Source organism: Pseudoliparis swirei, chromosome 16, assembly GCF_029220125.1.
Source record: "Pseudoliparis swirei isolate HS2019 ecotype Mariana Trench chromosome 16, NWPU_hadal_v1, whole genome shotgun sequence".
NCBI classification, from domain to species: Eukaryota; Metazoa; Chordata; class Actinopteri; order Perciformes; family Liparidae; genus Pseudoliparis; species Pseudoliparis swirei.
This window is the reverse complement of record NC_079403.1, coordinates 1,610,804-1,620,803: the sequence shown is the minus strand read 5'-3', so window position 1 is coordinate 1,620,803 and position 10,000 is coordinate 1,610,804. Positions and strand designations below refer to the sequence as shown.

The following is a 10,000-nucleotide window of genomic DNA, read 5'->3' as shown; positions in this document are numbered from 1 at the left end:
GATTTAGAGATGTACGACTTCATGAAGAGCGTTTACACTTCGGGACGTTAGTTCAGACATTTTGAACATCGGGGACTTCGGCCTGAGTTCTGTGGCGAGCGGCCTAAAGACCGACTCCTGCCGGGTCCCTGAAGGCCTCAGCTCGGGGCACGTGAGGCTTCTTCAAGGTGACGGCTGAATGAGAATAGACCGTCGGTATTTATAAATGATGAGTATTTATATAGTTCATATTTACTATGATAGAGGTTTTAAAACTATGAAGTGGGGATTAAACGGTTAAAATAAAACTCAATTAAGACAAACAGAGAAGATGTTGTTTGTTATTAAGCATCTTCTCACTCAGTTTAACCAGGAAGTATTACTGTTTCCTGTTTGGCAGCCCCCACAGGAAGCTGGCCACTTCCTCCTCCAGCTCATGTGTGTGTGTGTGTGTGACATTCCTTCTTGTTCAAAGAAACCTCAAAGGAGGAAGAGGAGACTCTGAAGTGATGAATGTTGGAGACGAGGAGACGTGAACTCCTCTCAGAGCGATGACGTCATGGATCATACCTAAAGAGGTTGTGTACTACACGGAGGATATTAAAAATAAATACAGAGAACTAAGAGTTTAGACATCGTGAGACTTAGAATTCATTTTAAATCATTTGGTTGAAATGTTGAGTTTCAGTTTTTAATTTAGGAATAAAACAAGATGGAGGAGGAGAGGAAGAGGAGAGGAGCTGTGGGAGTGACTGGCGACAACTGGCCGAGTGTGTGAGTGTGTGTGTCAGTGCACCTGCCACGGCCATGTTAAAGTTTGTCATGTAAGAACAGTGATACAAGGAGAGGTCAGTGGAAACACACACACACACACACACACACACACACACACACACACACACACACACACACACACACACACACACACACACACACACACACACACACACACACACACACACACACACACACACACACACACACACACACACACACACACACACACACACACACACACACGAACTGCCATCACAGCACTTTTTTTACAGCCTGCAGAAACGAACGACAACAGACGGCTGCAGGAGGAGCAGGAGGAGCAGGAGGAGGATCAGGAGGAGCAGCAGGAGGAGGAGCAGGAGGAGGAGGAGGAGAAGCAGGAGGAGGAGCAGGAGGAGCAGCAGGAGGAGCAGGAGGAGGATCAGGAGCAGGAGGAGGAGGAGGAGCAGGAGCAGGAGGAGCAGGAGGAGGAGGGATGAGAGGAGGGGGTGACAAGGACAGAATGGGGGGATTATGAGTCTTAAAAAGGATGGAGGGAGCAGAGGAGGAAATGAAGATGGACGGAAGATGGTGGACAAGCAGGGAGTGTTGGAAGGAAAAAAGGAAGGAAGGAAGAGTTCATCCTTTGGAGAAATGAACGGAGGAACAAAACATCTCCACAATCCGACCAATAGCTGAGGAGATATTTCAGTCCACCAATCAGCTTCCAGTCCACACTTTAGAGACGTACGAGTGTTACTGCATCTGCTCCCAGCCGTCACTCACACACACACATCTACACACTCATACACACACACACCATCCTGACATTCCTGCATCTACTTCTATATGAAAGCAGAAAAAATTTCACTATGTGTGTGTGTGTCTCCATTTATTCGTCCCCTCTTCTCTTTTTTATATTTTTCATGAACCTCAAAAAAGGTTTAAAATTATTCAACGTGGTCCAAAATACTCTAATAGTCTATAATATATTCTCTTCCTTAGTTATTAGAGTATTAAATCTTCCACTCACCAAAAAGAAGAAGAACAAGAACAAGAAGAAGATTCAAGTCGTCGTCGTTTTGAAGTTTTAGGTCTTAAAGCTCAAGCGGAAGCTTCAGTGCCGTCGCCATGGTTACAGGATACCCGGCAGTGTTAACTGACGTCCAGATTATTAAAGGATTATAAATAAGAATATAAAGTACCGATGATGCAGAGATCTAATTAAAACATATATTTGGTGAATCTAACGTTTTAAATGTGAATATTTTTATTATATATAAACATATATATATGTTTATATATATATATATGTTTATCGTATTAAACATTGTTATATAAATAAATCAGATGAACCACGAGGTCACAACATCCTGAGGAGGTGAAGCAGGAGGAGGAGGAGGTGGAGCAGGAGGAGGAGAAGGAGAGTGTAAAGGTTCCCCTTCTCTCCTCTGGAACGTTACTCCTGGAGCTCCAGGACCAATAAAAACTCTTTTAAACATTATTACATATTGTAATAATTCACTCGTTGAAGTTTATTAAGTTTTGTCTAAATAAGTTTTTTTAACTTTAAACAACCGACAAATCCCCTGAGATCACGTTTCTATCTTTAGCGCTACCGAGCGGTAGCTACGTAGCATGTCCAGCTAGCTAGCAACGGGCTACAACTCAAAGGCTTTATTTACTGACAACCGTTTACAAAATGCCAAAACAATGATGACTACTGTAGAGGTGAGTTAGCACGTTGCTCCGGTAACAGGAAGTAGAACTATACCTGTGCGACGTTGTGTTAGCGGTAGCTACGAAGCATGATTTAGCTAGCTTGCATCGGGCTGATGGATAAATATAGTAATGAATAATTATATTATTTCAATAAATAATTAAGATTATTTATTTATTTTGTGGTCATTTCTGGCACATGTACCCCAAATATACACAAACATATATATAAATATATATTAATATATATATATATAATATTTATATATAACTTCTCCTCAGTTCGACTCTTTGATCCAAACGGAGAGAAATCTGTTTCTGCTCCTGGACCTCAACGAGAAGAGAGAGCCCTGTTTCTGCCCCCCCCCCGTTGACACAGGCACGCTGCGGGGCTCCCTGAGGTCACATGATGACTTTTTGGAGGATTCGCTCTGACGCTGAATCTCTTCAAGTCGTTTGTTGTTGTTTGTTTGTTTGTTTATTGAACCAGGAAATAAACAAATAAACAATAAGAAGGAAGATGGTTTTAAATCCGTGGACAACTCAAATCTGCATTTTTTAATATATGTATAAATATGTATAATAAGGTCGCATTTCTTTTATTGTTATTTATTTAGTTTTTAAAGATTTATTTATTTGTTGTTTTTAGTTTCAGCTTCAAATGAAACAAACATGTTGACACACACAACACCTTCACTTCTGTTGTCATGTGAGCAACTCTCCTCCTCCTCCTCTCTTATCCTCCTTCACCTCTTCCTCCTCCTCCTCCTCCTCCTCCTCTCTTCAACTCCTCCTCGCCACCCCACAATTTAGTTACAGATTTACTGATGTCTGTGTGTGTGTAAATAGCACACACACACACAGACACACAGTGGAGTTTAGACCCGACGTGATAAAGAGTTGAGATATCATCAACGGTGTGTCAGCTCTACTGTATGGCATACCAGAGCCTGGAGGAGCAGGAGGAGGAGGAGGAAGAGGAGGCGGATGAGGAAGAGGAGGAGGATGAGGAAGAGGACTCAGCCAATCACAGAGCAGCCCGAGTGAGGAAAATGTCTGTCGGCTCTCAGCCAATCAGGGCTGAGATTCCTCTCTCGGATGAACACACACACACACACACACACACACGCACACAGACACACATCTTTTCTCTCCATGACCCTTCAGAATATTTGTCTTTATGAGATTTATTTATTATTTTTTAAAGATGTAAATCCCTCTGGAATTAATTAAAGTCTAAATGTTGTTGTTGTTACCTTCGCATTGAAAATGCAGAAGGTAATGTTTTGATCGCCGTGTATTTATTTATTTGTATGCGTGTTACTCGCAAAACAAAAAAAGTTTTAAACCGAATCGCATGAAATTTGGTGGGATGATTGGTTATTATCCGGGGACCATTTGATTAGATTTTGGGATCAATCAGGTCAAAGGTTATGGAAAGGTCAACATCTTCTTTTTACCATAGCACGGTCAATTTTTGTATCCAATTGGCAACTAATGCCAACATGTTCATAATGCAATGCCCAATCTTGTGATATGTGAAGGTATGCGCTCTACTGAGTGCCCGTTCTAGTTTACTATATATTAATTGTTATTTACTTGTATTCAGTTAATTCTGCTTTAATTGTTTAAATCATAAACTTCTGTCTTCTTTAAATATAAAACTCGCTTCATTAACTTTAAATACGACAAAAATAATCCTTCAAACTCAGAAACCTACAAACTAAATGATCTTAAAGGCCAGAAGAGTTTAAAGAGTTTAAGAGTTTAAAGAGTTTAAGAGTTGAAAGACATCTGTAATATTTTCATTTCATAACCGACAAGCAGCAGAACTGATGTTCACTAACATACAGAGACCTGCAGAGACCTTCACAGACCTTCACAGACCTGCAGAGACCTTCACAGACCTGTAGAGACCTTCACAGACCTGCAGAGACCTTCACAGACCTGTAGAGACCTGCAGAGACCTGTAGAGACCTTCACAGACCTGTAGAGACCTTCACAGACCTGCAGAGACCTGTAGAGACCTGCAGAGACCTGTAGAGACCTGCAGAGACCTTCACAGACCTGTAGAGACCTGTAGAGACTTTCACAGACCTGCAGAGACCTTCACAGACCTGTAGAGACCTGCAGAGACCTTCACAGACCTGCAGAGACCTTCACAGACCTGTAGAGACCTGCAGAGACCTTCACAGACCTGCAGAGACCTTCACAGACCTGTAGAGACCTGCAGAGACCTTCACAGACCTGCAAAGACCTTCACAGACCTGTAGAGACCTGCAGAGACCTTCACAGACCTGCAGAGACCTTCACAGACCTGTAGAGACCTTCACAGACCTGTAGAGACCTGCAGAGACCTGTAGAGACCTGCAGAGACCTTCACAGACCTGTAGAGACCTGCAGAGACCTTCACAGACCTTCACAGACCTGCAGAGACCTTCACAGACCTGTAGAGACCTGCAGAGACCTTCACAGACCTGCAGAGACCTTCACAGACCTGTAGAGACCTGCAGAGACCTTCACAGACCTGCAGAGACCTTCACAGACCTGTAGAGACCTGCAGAGACCTTCACAGACCTGCAGAGACCTTCACAGACCTGTAGAGACCTTCACAGACCTGTAGAGACCTGCAGAGACCTGTAGAGACCTGCAGAGACCTTCACAGACCTGTAGAGACCTGCAGAGACCTTCACAGACCTTCACAGACCTGCAGAGACCTGTAGAGACCTGCAGAGACCTGTAGAGACCTTCACAGACCTGTAGAGACCTTCACAGACCTGCAGAGACCTGCAGAGACCTTCACAGACCTGCAGAGACCTGTAGAGACCTTCACAGACCTGCAGAGACCTTCACAGACCTGCAGAGACCTGCACAGACCTGCAGAGACCTGTAGAGACCTTCACAGACCTGCAGAGACCTTCACAGACCTGCAGAGACCTGTAGAGACCTTCACAGACCTTCACAGACCTGCAGAGACCTGTAGAGACCTGTAGAGACCTGTAGAGACCTTCACAGACCTGCAGAGACCTTCACAGACCTGCAGAGACCTGTAGAGACCTGCAGAGACCTGCAGAGACCTTCACAGACCTTCACAGACCTGCAGAGACCTGTAGAGACCTTCACAGACCTGCAGAGACCTTCACAGACCTGCAGAGACCTTCACAGACCTGCAGAGACCTGTAGAGACCTGTAGAGACCTTCACAGACCTGTAGAGACCTGCAGAGACCTGTAGAGACCTTCACAGACCTGCAGAGACCTGTAGAGACCTTCACAGACCTGCAGAGACCTGTAGAGACCTGTAGAGACCTTCACAGACCTGTAGAGACCTGTAGAGACCTGCAGAGACCTTCACAGACCTGCAGAGACCTTCACAGACCTGTAGAGACATGAAGCTGCACACCTGGACCATGTGACTGTAACCAGCTGATCAAAGGTCACATGACAGGCGGCGGCCAGGAAGCAGCATGAAGCAGTGAGGGGGGAGGGGGGGGGGTACTGAGTGTACAAGTACCACAGTATTCAAACTGTGTCTGTTTTACTTACATGTACTCCATTACATGGTGCGAGTATTATTATATATTATATACAACTGTCGTCATTTTTTACTATTTGTTATGTTATTGTGTTTTATCAATATATAAATATATATATTTATAGATATAAAATACAATAACATAATACATATATAATATATTTATTATTATTGTATCATATATATTTGTATATATATATAAATATAGAATATATTATGAATAATAATAATACAATAAAATAAATATATTATGTATAATTATATTTACTTATTACTTTATTGTATATATATATTAATAATAATAATACAATAAAATAATATATATTCACAATATATTATAATATATTTATTATCATTATTTATATTTGTATATAAATATATTCTATATTCATTATTTATATATATATTTATTATTACTGTATCATTTATTATATTTGTATATAAATATTTGTATAATATATAGATTATAATTGTTGTGCTTTTACCTCTTCATGTACTTGTACACGCTGAGTACTTTAGTTCCTCCGCTGGATGCAAGATGCTCAAGAATGAAAGGGGGGGGGGGGGCAGAGGGCGATGATGGGGGGGGGGCATGCTGCTGAACGAGTGAGGAAGAGGAAGAGTGAGGAGGAAGAGGGCGCGTCTCAAGCGAGGGATGAAAAGGAGGGAAGGTGGTCATGGAGGTGCGATGGATGCGCTCGCCAGCGCGGCGCGGCGGGCGGGGTGAGGAGGGAGGAGCTTATATTTACCCGTCTGGTTTTTCTCGCAAAGCAACGCTCAGTGTCGCTCGGGGGGGCGGCGCGGGAGGAAGGGGGCGGGGTTTGTTGTTGTGTGTGTGTCTGCGACCACTGCTCACACTGCAGGGAGGGGGAGAGCACAGAGAGACAGTCAGTAACACACACATACACACAGTAACACACACAGTGATACACACAGTAACACACACAGTGATACACACAGTAACACACAGTGATACACACAGTAACACACACAGTGAGACACACAGTAACACACACAGTAACACACACAGTGAGACACACACACACAGTAACACACACAGTAACACACAGTGAGACACACACACACACATACAGTAACACACACAGTAACACACACACACACAGTAACACACACAGTGAGACACACACACACAGTAACACACACAGTAACACACAGTGAGACACACACACACACACATACAGTAACACACACAGTAACACACACAGTGAGACACACACACACAAACACACCATCGGTTCACCAAGGTAAACAAAAACAACAACAGTAACGTGTACTTTAGGTTAAAAAAAAAAATTTACAAGTTTAGTTCAAGTCTTCAAACTGACAAAAAAGTACACGGAAGTACTTCAAATATTAAATATAGTATACGAGTACTACAAGAGGAGTATACATGTACTTATATATATATATAAATAAAGATGTATACATTTTTATATATGTATATATATATATACAGATATATATATATATATAAATATATTTTAAAAAATGTATATTTATATATATATATGTATAATATATTCATATATATATTTATATAAATATCTATTCATAAATATATATTTATACACATATATATAAATATATATAAATATTAGGGCTGTCAGCGTTAACGCGTTAATCTTTGTGATTAATTTGGCCGCGTTAACACACTAAAATATTTTAACGCAATTAACGCAGCTTTGTTTACTTCCGGTGTTCGTTGAAGTTTTTAAAACAATTATTTCTCCGCGAAAATAAGGAGCATAAATCAGTTTAAAGTCGTGGATGAATCAGTCGGGTTTCCTCCTGCTCTCCTTCCTCCCGTCTCCCCCTCTGACACACAGAGGAACGGAGGGGCGACGTGTCGGGGGAAGCGGCGCGGAAAGAACTCGTCACACGAAACCTTCACCGTGATTGGTCAATCCGTTTGTCTGTCAACATTTTGGGGAAAAAACAACCAATGAACACTCAGTAAATCACAAAGGACCTCCCACCTCACAGGTGAGGCTCATTAGCAGCCTGTCAGTCAGAGCAGAGAACACGGCACCAGGACAACTGAGCCTCATTGAATAGAGCTGAGATTGTTCTGGAATGTTTGATGTATAATACGTGGGTATGTGTCATATGCAAACGCCTTTAAAAGGTGAATTTTATTTAAAAGGTGAATTTTAATTTATTTTGTAATAATGAGCCTCCAGAGGGTTAACGTGACATATGTGAATGTCAGTCAGTCACCAAGGCCACTGGTTCTGCTGTTCAGTGGTAAAGATGACAGGACCAATGGGGTCTCAATATACTTCATTTTTTTTACTAATCTGATGTTTCACTGAAGAAACAATTTATCATCCACGATATTAAATACCTCGCTGGCACTTTATAGGTAGGAGCCTCTTTGAAAACACAGCTCTGTGGGAAGTTTGGTCTTTAAAAAGAATGAACTTTTAACTTTTAACTTTTAATTGCGATTAATCACGATTAATGAATTTCAAAATGTGCGATTAATTAGTAAAAATTTTTTTTGCGATTGACAGCCCTAATAAATATATATATGTATTTATATATACATATGTATATACACATATATTTATAAATATTTATAAATATCTATTTATATAAATATATACTTGTATTTATATATGTATAATATATTCATATATATTTATATAAATATATATTTATACACATATATATATATGTATTTATATATACACATATATATATAAATATTTATAAATATATATTTATATAAATATATATTTATATACACACTTATATATACACATATATATATAAATTTCTATAAATATTTATATATATATATATAGTAGTATTAATTTGAGGTTGTTCTGGAGGAACGCTGATAAAACGTGAAGAAGAAGAAACTAAAAGGATATAGAGCAGGGATTCCCAAAGTGTGGGGGTGCGCGAGCTGCCTCTAGGGGGTGCGCGAGAGGAAAAATGTAATGGTGGTCTAATGGTGTAATAATTAATATTAAACATAATTTAAAAAAAATTAAGTAGGATTTGAGGCTTAAACTGTCTTCAATTGCGCCAAACATCGGAGAGCTTTGTGCAAAGATGCAGGCCCATCCGTCGCATTAATAGATGTAAGTATGTGGCCAAATGTTATTGTTATTATTGCTACAGGTTACTGGGAATAAAAAATTGGCCCGCCCCCCTGTCACTTTCACTATAGCGCCACATTACAGCAGAAGCATGTCATTTCTGTTTCCGCGTGTCGCGTTAACAGTCCTCTGCCCGCCGTCTCGTGCGCCGCAGAGCTCCGACACCGGTTTGCGCGCATCGGGACGGAGCAAAGAAAAAGTCACTAGCACCCCCCCCCCCCCCGTCAACAACTCTTCTCGGCTCGCGCGCGGCAGGTGAGCACACTCTCACTTAGCACCACTTAGATTTTATGCGGCTATAAATAGGCTCTGTTGCAGTTTTTTTTTAAGGTGTGGGGGATTGGGGGTGCGTGAACCCAGTCGGGATGTAGAAGGGGGTGCGTGGCCTAAAAAGTTTGGGAACCGCTGATGTAGAGAGAAGCTTAACAGCTAATGAGCTCCTGATGGAGACGGATGAACACCACCCAGGAGGAGGAGCAGGAGGAGCAGGAGGAGCATCAGACGATAATCTGCTGCGGTTAGACACAGTGAGGTGAGAGGAGGCAAAACTGGAGGAGTGGAAGTATTTATGGATGGCTGATGGAGGGATGAGGAGGAGGAGGAGGAGGAGGAGAGGGATTAAGAGATTAGAGGGCTGGTAATACTAATTAGGAGGGAGAGGAGAGCGATGAGGAGGTGATGGAGACGAGCTCCTCTTCGTCATCTCCATGGTGGTTTAAAGCGGCCGTTAGCAGCTGTGTGGGGGGAGGGGCTAATACACGGGGGGGGGGGTTATGACCCCCCCACACAAAGCTCCCACTAAACCAGCAGCTAATGAAGCTGTGACTAGAAACTTGAAACACGTTGACTTTTATTTTGAAAACCAGGGCCACAGAGAGAAACCAA

The 10,000-nt window shown here is 41.7% G+C and overlaps 1 protein-coding gene across 7 annotated transcripts in view; it reads right to left on the bottom strand.

The window, feature by feature from the left end:
- rreb1a (ras responsive element binding protein 1a) overlaps window positions 1–10,000 on the bottom strand; it is a 55,599-nt gene that overhangs the window by 26,135 nt on the left and 19,464 nt on the right. For 2 of the 7 annotated variants that reach the window (XM_056434760.1, XM_056434761.1), the window contains one exon: window positions 6,737–6,844. The exons of the other annotated variants lie outside the window; for them this stretch is intronic. The gene's annotated coding sequence lies outside the window, so the exon portion shown is untranslated. The remainder of the gene's footprint in view (window positions 1–6,736; window positions 6,845–10,000) is intronic. 7 annotated transcript variants of the gene reach the window in all.